At 46.1% G+C, this 13041-nt stretch overlaps 1 pseudogene; it reads right to left on the reverse strand.

Annotated features, from left to right (window-relative positions):
• Positions 1-13041, reverse strand: part of LOC112267277 — a 43282-nt pseudogene that overhangs the window by 2023 nt on the left and 28218 nt on the right.

The raw sequence follows: 13041 nt of genomic DNA on the forward strand, positions 1-13041 counted from the left end.
GAGTAAGGGAAAGAGAAAGAGAGATGATGAGAAAGAGAGGAAACAGGCAGAAGATAAGGATACTGAGACATGGGAATCATGGTGAGATTCAGTTCAATGGTCATCATGCCGTTGTCCAGAGCTGATGGTCATTCTACAGAATATATGTGCAGATAGTCTGTGTGAGTGCAGAGTCTTGCAGCACGCTCATATTGCTGAGTCTCAGTTTATTTCTGTGGACCTACCGGTGCAGGCTTTGGCTTGGCCACTTCCTCCTCAGTCTTCCCCAGTACCTCAGCCAACGCTGCCTCCAGGACCCAGGAACCAGAGGCCTTCTGGAGTGAGATCAGCTGGAGGAGAGGGTCCTTCACAGGATTAGAGGCTGTGGCTGGACAGTCTAAGTCTGATGGGACAGGACAACAAATAGTCAGAACGGTTACAACTGACCAAAACGGTTTTTACCTAATACCTAAATATTATAGCACCAGTGGCTAACTGGGTCACCCAAACCCAAACCCTAAAAACAGTGGTAAAGTCCTTGTACTGGGCTTGAGTAATACAATCACAATAAATAGATACGCTTTGGGGAGTATCAAACTGTGTTACCTGTTATTCACATGGGAATTGTACTTGAAATGAGGTTAACACAGATATTAACCCTTTGCAAGAGTCTTGGTCACAGTCTAATAATTCAGGTCTCCAAACCAGAAAAGTAATGTAAATGGGTAATGTTTGTTTTGTACATTCCCATCCACAAAAAAAGTCTATCAATAGCAGATCACTATTCAATATTACAATTCAATACCCAAAATAATTAAACATTTACAATGTTCTTTCCAACATTTCTGTAAAAGCCATGATGTGAAAAGGAAAAAAATATATAAAATGTGTATTGTCAATTCTGGATATTGTCAAATGTAATTATCATTTGAATTGGACCTGAAATGAATAAAGACAGGTAGTTTCATCAAAACATGCAGCCTTTAAACATGAACTGTCACGTTCTGACCTTTATTTCCTTTGTTTTGTCTTTATTTAGTATGGTCAGGGCGTGAGTTGGGTGGGCAGTCTATGTTTGATTTTCTATGATTTGGGATTTCTATGTTTCGGCCTAGTATGGTTCTCAATCAGAGGCTGGTGTCATTAGTTGTCTCTGATTGAGAATCATACTTAGGTAGCCTGGGTTGCACTGTTTGTTTGTGGGTGATTGTCTATGTTAGTTGCTTGTGTCAGCACAGTCCTTATGATAGCTTCACGGTCTTTATTTGTTTATTGTTTTTGTATTCAGTGTTCAGTTCTTTCTTTAATTAAACATTCAACATGAACACAAACCACGCCGCATTTTGGTCCTCTGATCCTTCTCACCTCTCCTCTTCAGATGAAGAGGAGGAAGATAGTGACATGAACCCATCAGATCACAATCGAAATACAAATGAACAGGGATCGTATTAACAGGGTTTAGTAAAAATATTATTAACTCATAATAGTGATAGGAAGCATATTGAAATAGAGGCATGAGCATGAGTCACGCAATTGGTTTCTTAACCAAATAGACTCAGTGCTTACCTTCACTTTGAAGCTTACTCATTTTGCGAAAATTTGACCTTAATCCTCTGGGACCCATCACAGCTTGGACATCGCAACACATCTTTGTGAGCATAGACCTGTTCATAGCCGCACCACGCAATGCTGAGAAAACACACAGGTCACTGGGTTACACACAAAGGAAAACACACAGAACACATCTATAACTAAACACTGAGGCTTACATGTGCAGAGGGCACCGTTTGTGACACTGCAGCTCGGGTTACCACTTATTTGGGGCAGCAGGAAGCGTAGTGGTTAGAGCGTAAATGAAAGGTTGATAGATCGAATCCCCGAGCTGGCAAGGTAAAAATCTGTCGTTCTGCCGCTGAACAAGGCACTGTTCCTAGGCCTTCATTGTAAATAATAATTTGTTCACTGACTTGCCTATTTAAATAAAAGGTAAACATTTTTATACATATTTTGTGCTGTTTACATAATATCTGCATAAAATCATTTCCTTACACCGACGCTGTTGTTTCGCATACCCACACACACTTGGCGTGGGGACTTGTCTGCGTAGCATTGGTCCTTGCACAGCCTCTCCATCTACTTTGTGGACAGCAATGAAGGCAGTAAAGACACTGCTCACTCCTGATTGGACGCTGAGCTCTACCACCTTCTCTTGCACTCCTTCTTCTTCCCATCCCCCTGTCTCTCTTCCATCTCCAGGGAGCGGATCAGGGTTCGAGCCCCAGCCTGTGGACGGTCAGTCTGTAGAGGAGGGATAGAGATTAAGATGGTGGAGTGGGGGAGAGAAGGGATAGAGATTAAGATGGTGGAGTGGGGAGAGAAGGGATAGAGAGATTAAGATGGTGGAGTGGGGAGAGAAGGGATAGAGAGAGTAAGATGGTGGAGTGGGGGAGAGAAGGGATAGAGAGATTAAGATGGTGGAGTGGGGGAGAGAAGGGATAGAGAGATTAAGATGGTGGAGTGGGGAGAGAAGGGATAGAGAGATTAAGATGGTGGAGTGGGGGAGAGAAGGGATAGAGAGATTAAGATGGTGGAGTGGGGGAGAGAAGGGATAGAGAGATTAAGATGGTGGAGTGGGGGAGAGAAGGGATAGAGAGATTAAGATGGTGGAGTGGGGAGAGAAGGGATAGAGAGATTAAGATGGTGGAGTGGGGGAGAGGAGGGATAGAGAGATTAAGATGGTGGAGTGGGGGAGAGGAGGGATAGAGAGATTAAGATGGTGGAGTGGGGGAGAGGAGGGATAGAGAGATTAAGATGGTGGAGTGGGGGAGAGAGGGATAGAGAGATTAAGATGGTGGAGTGGGGGAGAGGAGGGATAGAGAGATTAAGATGGTGGAGTGGGGGAGAGGAGGGATAGAGAGATTAAGATGGTGGAGTGGGGGAGAGGAGGGATAGAGATTAAGATGGTGGAGTGGGGAGAGGAGGGATAGAGAGATTAAGAGAGGAGGATTGATGATGGGATGGGGTACCTACTAAATGTGTCAAATCATACAACATAGATGAAATGCATTAGTAGTGCTGGCACTGTTTCTGTTAATGGAGCGTCAGGGCAGTCTTGCCTGTAAGTGGTTGCACATTCCCTTAATGTATCTTACCAAGGCCTGCACACCATAAACAGTAAAAACAGTGCTGTTTTTACCCAGTGTCTTCTGCAGGCTTGAGACTGAAGCTCAGCTGGTTCTCAACAGGCTGCTCAGCCAGGCTGTACTTCACTGTCACTGAGCCCTCTGTGTCCCCTGAGCTCTGAGATAAGGAGATAGGGAAAGAGAAAGACAGAGAGACAGAACGATATAGAGAGAAAACAATGAAATATGGGGTTGAGTGAAACAAATAGTTATGACCTTTCCAGTGCCCTTTGAACATTGACATAAACAATATTAACACTCATAACAGCAGAAGGCAGAGCCCTAACCTTCCCAGTGAGCTGGGCATATAGCAGTGCCCTTTGACCCTGGAAGAGCACTCTGATTGGTGGAGACAGCGAGGTGACAGACACCCCCTTTGGGACATTCCACTTGACTGAGATGTTCACCACAGCCGGCTGCAGGGCAAACCGCAGGGACTGCATCACCTGAGGGAGGGAGGGAAGAGGGAGAGAGAAGTAGCAGTAGAGAGAAGAAGGCAGGTGATGAAAACACATTTCTAACCAATACAGCCCTCTTTACATATGCACACACACACTTTCCCACCCTCTTACTCTCTTACTTTGGGCTGCATCCTGTCCTGTCCTGTGATAAACTGTGAGTGCCCTCCACCCTGCTTGGCCACCCCAGAGATGAGAGCAGAGCTGGCCCCCTCTCCAATCCCAAAGGAGAAGCACCTGGCAGAGACACACCCAGGGAAACAGTATTATTGTTGTTGTCAAATACCAAAATAAGGCTATCAAACAAATCACTGGTATTTTCTTGTGCTTGTGGGCTGACTGGATTAAAACATAACTGTTCAGTAAGAATCATCAATACAGAAGCTTTTGTTTTCTCACAGGGTGAAAAACCCCTAACCTATATAATCTCCCACACTGCTGACCACAACCAGGTTGGATAGGTTTACATTAGATTAAGTTTAACAATGAATCTTTTGAGTCAAAAAGACCAGTGGTTAGAACCTTGTAGACAAAGACAGGTGCAATGGCCTCTGTAACAAACTCTATTGAAACTAGTTCGGGACAGTTCCCAATGTTTGAAAATATTTTCGGTATTAATGCAAAAATAATTATTTCCACCACAAATACCAGTAGCGACCCTGTGTTTATAAATGTGGATATCATCTTTACCACTGCAGCATGTTTTGTGGCACAGTGGATGCCACGCAGGGCTACGGGCCAGAAAGGTGAGCTGCGCTCCCTCTCCCTGCCCATCTGATTACACTACGATCAGAGCCGGTTGCAGACAATCAGCAAAAGGAAATCTGATTTTCGCGTGCAGCTTGGAAGGGACATTGCTCACTACCCTCCCCTGCGCCCAATAAAAACACCACAACCCTGCCCTGCGGCCAATAAAAACACCACTACCCTCCCCTGCACCCAATAAAAACACCACTACCCTCCCTGCACCCAATAAAAACACCACTACCCTCCCTGCCCAATAAAAACACTACCTCCCTGCACCCAATACCCACTACCCTCCCTGCCCCCAATAAAAACACCACTACCCTCCCTGCACCCAATAAAAACACCACTACCTTCCCTGTGCCCAATAAAAACACCACTACCTCCAATGCGCCCAATAAAAACACCACAACCCTGCCCTGCGGCCACACCACTACCCTCCCCTGCACCCAATAAAAACACCACTACCCTCCCCTGCACCCAATAAAAACACCACTACCCTGCCGTGCGCCCACCACTACCCTCCCCTGCACCCAATAAAAACACCACTACCTCCCCTGCACCCAATAAAAAAAACACCACTATCCTCCCTGCACCCAATAAAAACACCACTATCCTCCCCACCACAACCCTGCACCCAATAAAAAAAACACCACTATCCTCCCCTGCAATAAAAACACCACTACCCTCCCTGCCCCAAAAAAACACCACTACCCTCCCCTGCACCCAAATAAAAACACCACAACCCTTCCGTGTGCCCAATAAAAACACCACTACCTCCAATGCGCCCAATAAAACACCACACCCTCCCTGCACCCAATAAAAATAAAAACACCACTACCCTCCCTGCACCCAATAAAAACACCACTATCCCACTCCCCCTGCCCACCCAATAAAAACACCACTACCAAATCCTCCCCTGCACCCAATAAAAACACCACTACCCTCCCCTGCCCCAATGCACCCAATAAAAACACCACTATCCTCCCTGCACCCAATAAAAACACCACTACCCTCCCCTGCACCCAATAAAAACACCACTATCCTCCCCTGCACCCAATAAAAACACCACTATCCTCCCCTGCACCCAATAAAAACACCACTACCCTCCCCTGCCCCCAATAAAAACACCACTACCCTCCCCTGCACCCAAATAAAAACACCACAACCCTTCCGTGTGCCCAATAAAAACACCACTACCTCCAATGCGCCCAATAAAAACACCACAACCCTGCCCTGCGGCCAATAAAAACACCACAACCCTCCCCTGCACCCAATAAAAACACCACAACCCTCCCCTACGCCCAATAAAAACACCACTACCCTGCCGTGCGCCCAATAAAAACACCACAACCCTCCCCTGCGCCCAATAAAAACACCACTACCTCCAATGCCCAATAAAAACCCACAACCCTCCCCTGCACCCAATAAAAACACCACTACCCTCCCCTGCACCCCAATAAAAACACCACAACCCTCTTCCCACTGTGCCCAATAAAAACACCACAACCCTCCCACTATGTGCCCAATAAAAACACCACAACCCTCCCCTGCGCCCAATAAAAACACCACAACCCTCCCCTGCGGCCAATAAAAACACCACAACCCTCCCCTGCGCCCAATAAAACACCACTATCCTCCCTGCGGCCAATAAAACACCACTATCCTCACCTGCACCCAATAAAAACACCACTACCCTCCCCTATGCCCAATAAAAACACCACTACCCTCCCGTGCACCCAATAAAACACCACTACCCTACCCTGCCCCCAATAAAAACACCACTACCCTCCCCCTGCACCCAAATAAAGACATCACAACCCTTCCGTGTGCCCAATAAAAACACCACTACCTCCTCACCTGCGCCCAATAAAAACACCACAACCCTCCCCAATGCCCTCCCTACCCAATAAAAACACCACACCACCCCTCCCCTGCGCCCAATAAAAACACCACTACCTCCAATGCGCCCAATAAAAACACCACAACCCTCCCCTGAACACCACAACCCTCCCCTACGCCCAATAAAAACACCACTATCCTCCCCTGTACCCAATAAAAACACCACAACCCTCCCCTACGCCCAATAAAACACCACACACCAAATAAAAACACCACAACCCTCCCTGCGCCCAATAAAAACACCACAACCCTCCCCTCCCAATAAAAACCCACTACCCTCCCTGCGCCCAATAAAAACACCACTACCCTCCTCACCTGCGCCCAATAAAAACACCACCCAATAAAACCCACAACCCCCCCTGCGCCCAATAAAAACACCACTATCCTCCCTGCGCCAATAAAAACACCACCACCTCACCTGCACCCAATAAAAACACCACTCCCTCCCCTGCCCAATAAAAACCCAATAAAAAAACACCACCCTCCCCTGCGGCCAACCCTCCCCTGCACCCAATAAAAACAACTACCTCCCGTGCACCCAATAAAAACACCACTACCTCCCCTGCACCCAATAAAAACACCACCCCCTGCACCCAAATAAAAACATCACAACCCTTCCGTGTGCCCTCACCACTACCTCCAATGCGCGCCCAATAAAAAAACACCACAACCCTCCCCTGCACCCAATAAAAACACCACAACCCTCCCCTGCCCAATAAAAACACCACTACCCTGCCAATAAAAACACCACTATCCTCACCTGCACCCAATAAAAACACCACTATCCTCCCTGCACCAAATAAAAACACCACAACCCTCCCCTACGCAATAAAAACACCACTACCCTCCCTATGCCCAATAAAACACCACTAACCCTCCCGTGCGCCCAATAAAAACACCACAACTCTCCCCTACGCCCAATAAAAACACCACTACCCTCCCCCTAATAAAAACACCACAACCCTCCCCTGCCCAATAAAAACACCACTACCTCCCTGCACCCAATAAAAACACCACAACCCTCCCCTGCGCCCAATAAAAACACCACTATCCTCCCCTGCGGCCAATAAAACACCACTAAAAATAAAAACACCACTACCCTCCCTATGCCCAATAAAAACACCACTACCCTCCCGTGCACCCAATAAAAACACCACTACCCTCCCCTGCGGCCAATAAAAACACCACTACCTCCCCTGCACCCAATAAAAACACCAAACCCAATAAAAACACCACTACCTCCCCTGCACCCTCCCACAACCCTCCCCTGCACCCAAAAAAACACCACTACCCTCCCCTACGCCCAATAAAAACACCACTACCCTCCCCTACCCCAAATAAAAACACCACTACCTCCCCTGTGGCCAATAAAAACACCACAACCCTCCCCTGTGGCCAAATAAAAACACCACAACCTCCAATGTGCCCAATAAAAACACCACAACCCTCCCCTGCGCCCAATAAAAACACCACTATCCTCCCGTGCACCCAATAAAAACACCACAACCCTCCCCTACACCCAATAAAAACACCACTACACTCCCCTACGCCCCAAAAAAACACCACAACCCTCCCCTACCCCCAATAAAAACACCACAACCCTCCCCTATTGTGGACAACTCCCCCATAACAGTAGTTTTTGAACTGTCCCTTACCTTTCAGGTGGGAGGTAACAGAGTTATTTAAAGCAGGGCTCCCATAGCTAGGTAATGATTGGTGAAACAGTGATTGTGGGCCCACCTGTGAGAGCCGGCATTTGCCTTCACCAGATCCAGCACTTCCTTGGTGTTCCCCACCTCACCGTCAGTGAACAAGAAGAGCTGAGGACGACATAGAGGGTATGTTCATCATGTGTTAATGTTAAACAAGGTATGCACAACCCCTGGGGCAGCAGGTAGCCTAGTGGTCAGAGCATTGAGCCAGTAACCAAAAGGTTGCTGGATCAAATCCCTGACATGACAAGGTAAAAATCTGTCGTTCTGCCCTTGAACAAGGCAGTTAACCCACAGTTCCCTGGTACGCTGTCATTGTAAATAAGATGTTGTTCTTAACTGACTTGCCTAGTTAAATAGAAGGTTAACAATACTTCTTTAAACATGCAGCCCTGAAGTATACAGAGAATGTTTCCTCAGTAACCAAAAACACAGGTCTATTTTATGTCCCAGTAAGAAAGGCATGGTAATATAAATACCACACACTCAAAAGATACTGTTTGGTTGGATGTAACTAAACATGCCATTGTAGTGGAGTGCATGAGTAGTGGACATGAGTCAGTCATGGTCATGTGATGAGGTTTGCCCCGCCTATGAACTTAAAAAAAAAAACCTGTGTGTGTGCTCACTCTTGGTCTAAGACCTTGGTTGCCCCCGTGGGAAACACATGTTACATTGGTGCCCAACGTGGGGCAAGTATGTGTAGCTGCTTCCCAATGACAACCAGGGTATGGGCGAGTGGGTGTTTCGAGAGAGGATGTATGGAAACCGAATCAGCTAATTGGGCAGATTTGCTTCCACTTGAGATAGTTTTGCGTGGCTGATTGGGATACGAGTCGATAGTAAGCCTGCAATTAGTGCTCCTGTGTTGTGCCTGCTGACTTGGAAGTGATTCCTGATGTGTATCACGATCGTGTGGCCGGCAGTAGCTACGTGGCCATTTTGTTTTGCTTACATCATTTTCTTAAAGTAAGAAAAGCAACATAAACAATAAATAACTAATATTAATAACCATTTACACTTCCGGTCAAAAGTTTTAGAACACTTACTCATTCAAGGGTTTTCTTTGTTTTTACTATTTTCTACGTGGTAGAATAATAGTGAATACATCAAAACTATGAAAAAACAAATGGAATCCTGTAGTGTTTTATATTTTAGATTCTTCAAAGTAGCCACCCTTTGCCTAATTGACAGCTTTGCACACTCTTGGCATTCTCTCAACCAGCTTCACCTGGAATGCTTTTCCAACAGTCTTGAAGGGGTTCCCACATATGCTGATGGAACGGTCGTCGGTGGAAGAAGGTGAGGACCAAAGCACAGCGTGGTACTTGTTCATGTTATTTATTTAAAACTGAACAACCTCTAACAAAAAGCACAACCGAAACAGCTCCGTCAGGTGCAACACACACTAAACAGAAAGTATAATCACCCACAACTCAAGGGTGAAAACAGGCTGCCTAAGTATGGTTCTCAATCAGGGACAATGATTGACAGCTGCCTCTGATTGAGACCAATACCAGGCCAAACACAGAAATACCAAATCATAGAAAAATAACATAGACTGCCCACCCAACTCACGCCCTGACCAGACTAAAACAAAGACATCACAAAGGAACTAAGGTCAGAATGTGACAGCTGAGCACTTGTTGGCTGCTTTTCCTTCCCTCTGCAGGCCGACTCATCCCAAACCATCTCAATTGGGTTGAGGTTGGGTGATTGTGGAGTGCAGGTCATCTGATGCAGTACCCCATCACTCTCCTTCTTGGTCAAATAGCCCTTACAGAGCTTAGAGGTGTGTTGGGTCATTGTCCTGGTTAAGTGTGCCTTGAACTCTAAATAAAATCACTGACAGTGTCACCAGCAAATCACCCCCACACCATCACACCTCCTGCATGCTTCACGGTGGGAACTACACATGCAGAGATCATCTGTTCAACTACATCTTTGTGCATCTCACAAAGACACGGCAGTTGGAACCCAAAATCTCAAATTTGGACAGGTTTTGCTCGCATGAGGTGGAGTATCTAATGATAAGCTGTAGACCACACTATCAACCTAGAGGGTTATCTGTATTTTTCATAGCTGTCTACATACCACCACAGACCGATGCTGGCACTAAGACTGCCCTCAATGAGCTGTATTTAGCCATAAGCAAACAAGAAAACACTAATCCAGAGGCGGCACTCCTAGTGGCCGAGGACTTTATTGCAGGGAAACTTAAATCCGTTTTACCAAATTTCTATCAGCATGTTAAATGTGCAACCAACCACCTTTCCTCCACACACAGAAGCGTAACAAAGCTCTCCCTCGCCCCCCATTTGGCAAATCTGACCAAAATTCTATCCTCCTGATTCTTGCTTAAAAGCTAAAATTTAAGCAGGAAGCACCAGTGACTCTGTCAATAACAAAGCGGTCAGATGAAGCAGATGCTAAACTACAAGACTGTTTTGCTAGCACAGACTGGAACATGTTCCGGGATTCTTCCGATGGCATCGAGGAGTATACCACATCAGTCAATGGCTTCATCAATAAGTGCATCAATGATGCCCCCCCCAACAGTGACCATACGTCTTCACTGACATTTTCAACCTCTCCCTGTCCAGGCCACCATAGTCCCTGTGCCCAAGAACACTAAGGTAACCTGCCTAAATGACTACCGACCCATAGCACTCACCTCTGTAGCCATGAAGTGCTTTGAAAGCTGGTCATGGCTCACATCAACACCATTATCCCAGAAACCATAGACCCACTCCAATTTGGAAACCGCCCTATCAGATCCACAGATGATGCAATCTCTATTGCACTCCACACTTCCCCACCTAGGCAAAAGGAACACCTATGTGAGAATGCTATTAATTGACCACAAATCAGCGTTCAACACTCAAAGCTCATCAATAAGCTAAAGATCCTGGGACTAAACACCTCCCTCTGCACTGGATCCTGGACTACCTGACATGCCTCCCACAGGTAGGAAAAGTAGGTAACAACACATCCGCCACGCTGATCCTCAACACAGGGGTCCCTCAGGGGTGCGTACTCAGTCCCCTCATGTACTCCCTGTAAACTCATGACTGCACGGCCAGGTACGACTCCAACACATCAGTGATCACTGACAATGACGAGACAGCCTATAGGAAGGAGATCAGAGACCTGGCCGTGTGGTGCCAGGACCACAACGTCTCCCTCAATGTGATGAAGTCAAAGAAGATGATTGTGGACTACAGGAAAAGGAGGACCGAACACGCCCTCATTCTCATCGATGGGGCTGCAGTGGAGCAGGTTGAGAGCTTCAAGTTCCTTGGTGTCCACATCAACAAACTAACATGGTCCAAGCACACCAAGACAATTGTGAAGAGGGCATGACAAAGCCTATTCCCCAGGAGACTGAAAAGATTTGGCATGGGTTCTCAGATCTTCAAAATGTTCTACAGCTGCACCATCGAGAGCAGCGATTTTTAGTTACTGGTTGCATCACTGCCTGCGACCGCAATGCACTACAGACGGTAGTGCGTATGGCCCTGTACATCACTGGGGCCAAGCTTCCTGCCATCCAGGATCTCTATACCAGGCGGTGTCAGAGGAAGACACTAAAAATTGTTAAAGACTCCAGCCACCCTAGTCATAGACTGTTCTCTCTGCTACTGCATGGCAAGCGGTACCGGGGCGCCAAGTCTAGGTCCAAGAGGCTTCTAAACAGCTTCTACCTCCAAGCCTTCTACCTCCAAGATTATTTGCATTGCCCACCCCCTCTTATACACCACTCCTACTCTCTGTTATTATCTATGCCTAGTCTCTTTAATAACTCTAGCTACATGTATGTACATGTTACCTCTTATCTCGACTAACCGGTGCCCCCGCACATTGACTCTGTATCGGGACCCCCTGTATATAGTCTTGCTATTGTTATTTTACTGCTGCTCTTTAATTACTTGTTCCTTTTATTTCTTATTCATATTTTTTTAACTGCATTGTGTAACGGCGTTCGTCTGTTGAAGGAGAGTCGGACCAAAATGCAGCGTGGTGGTTACTCATGTTCTTTAATGAAAAAAATAGCGATACATGAAATAACTAAATAAATACAAAAACAACAAACGAAACGTGAAAACCTAATTACAGCCTATCTGGTGAACACTACACAGAGACAGGAACAATCACCCACAAAATACACAGTAAAACCCAGGCTACCTAAATATGGTTCCCAATCAGAGACAACGAGAATCACCTGACTCTGATTGAGAACCGCCTCAGGCAGCCAAGCCTATGCTAGACACACCCCTAATCAGCCACAATCCCAATGCCTACAAAAACCCCAATACGACAACACAATAAACCCATGTCACACCCTGGCCTGAACAAATAATTAAAGAAAACACAAAATACTAAGACCAAGGTGTGACACATTGTTGGTTAGGGGCTTGTAAGTAAGTATTTCACCTGATGTATTCGGCGCATGTGACTAATACAATTGTTTGATTTCCACCGGTCTAATGTCCATTGCTCGTGTTTCTTGGCCCAAGAAACTGTTTCTTATTGGTGTCCTTTAGTTGTGGTTTCCTTGGAGCAATTTGACCATGAAGGCCTGATTCGGAACAGTGGATGTTAAGATGTGTCTGTTACTTGAACTCCGTGAAGCATTTATTTGGGATTGAATTTCTGAGGTTGGTAACTCCAAAGAACTTATCCTCTGCAGCAGAGGTAACTCTGGGTCTTCCTTTCCTGTGTCGGTCCTCATGAGAGCCAGTTTCATTATAGCACTTGATGGTTTTTGCGACTGCACTTGAAGAAACTTTCTGGATTGACTGACCTTCATGTCTTAAAGTAATGATTGACTGTCGTTTGTCTTTGTTTATTTGAGCTGTTATTGCCATAATATGAACTTGGTCTTTTACCAAATAGGGCTTTCTTCTGTATACCACCCCTACCATGTCACAACAACTGATTGTCTCAAACACATTAAGGACAGAAATTCCACAAATTAACTTTTAACAAGGCATACCTGATACTTGAAATGCATTCCATGTGACTACCTCATGATGCTGGTTGAGAAAATGCCAAGAGGGTGCA

The sequence above is a fragment of the Oncorhynchus tshawytscha genome, linkage group LG14 (assembly GCF_018296145.1).
Source record: "Oncorhynchus tshawytscha isolate Ot180627B linkage group LG14, Otsh_v2.0, whole genome shotgun sequence".
Classification (NCBI taxonomy): Eukaryota; Metazoa; Chordata; class Actinopteri; order Salmoniformes; family Salmonidae; genus Oncorhynchus; species Oncorhynchus tshawytscha.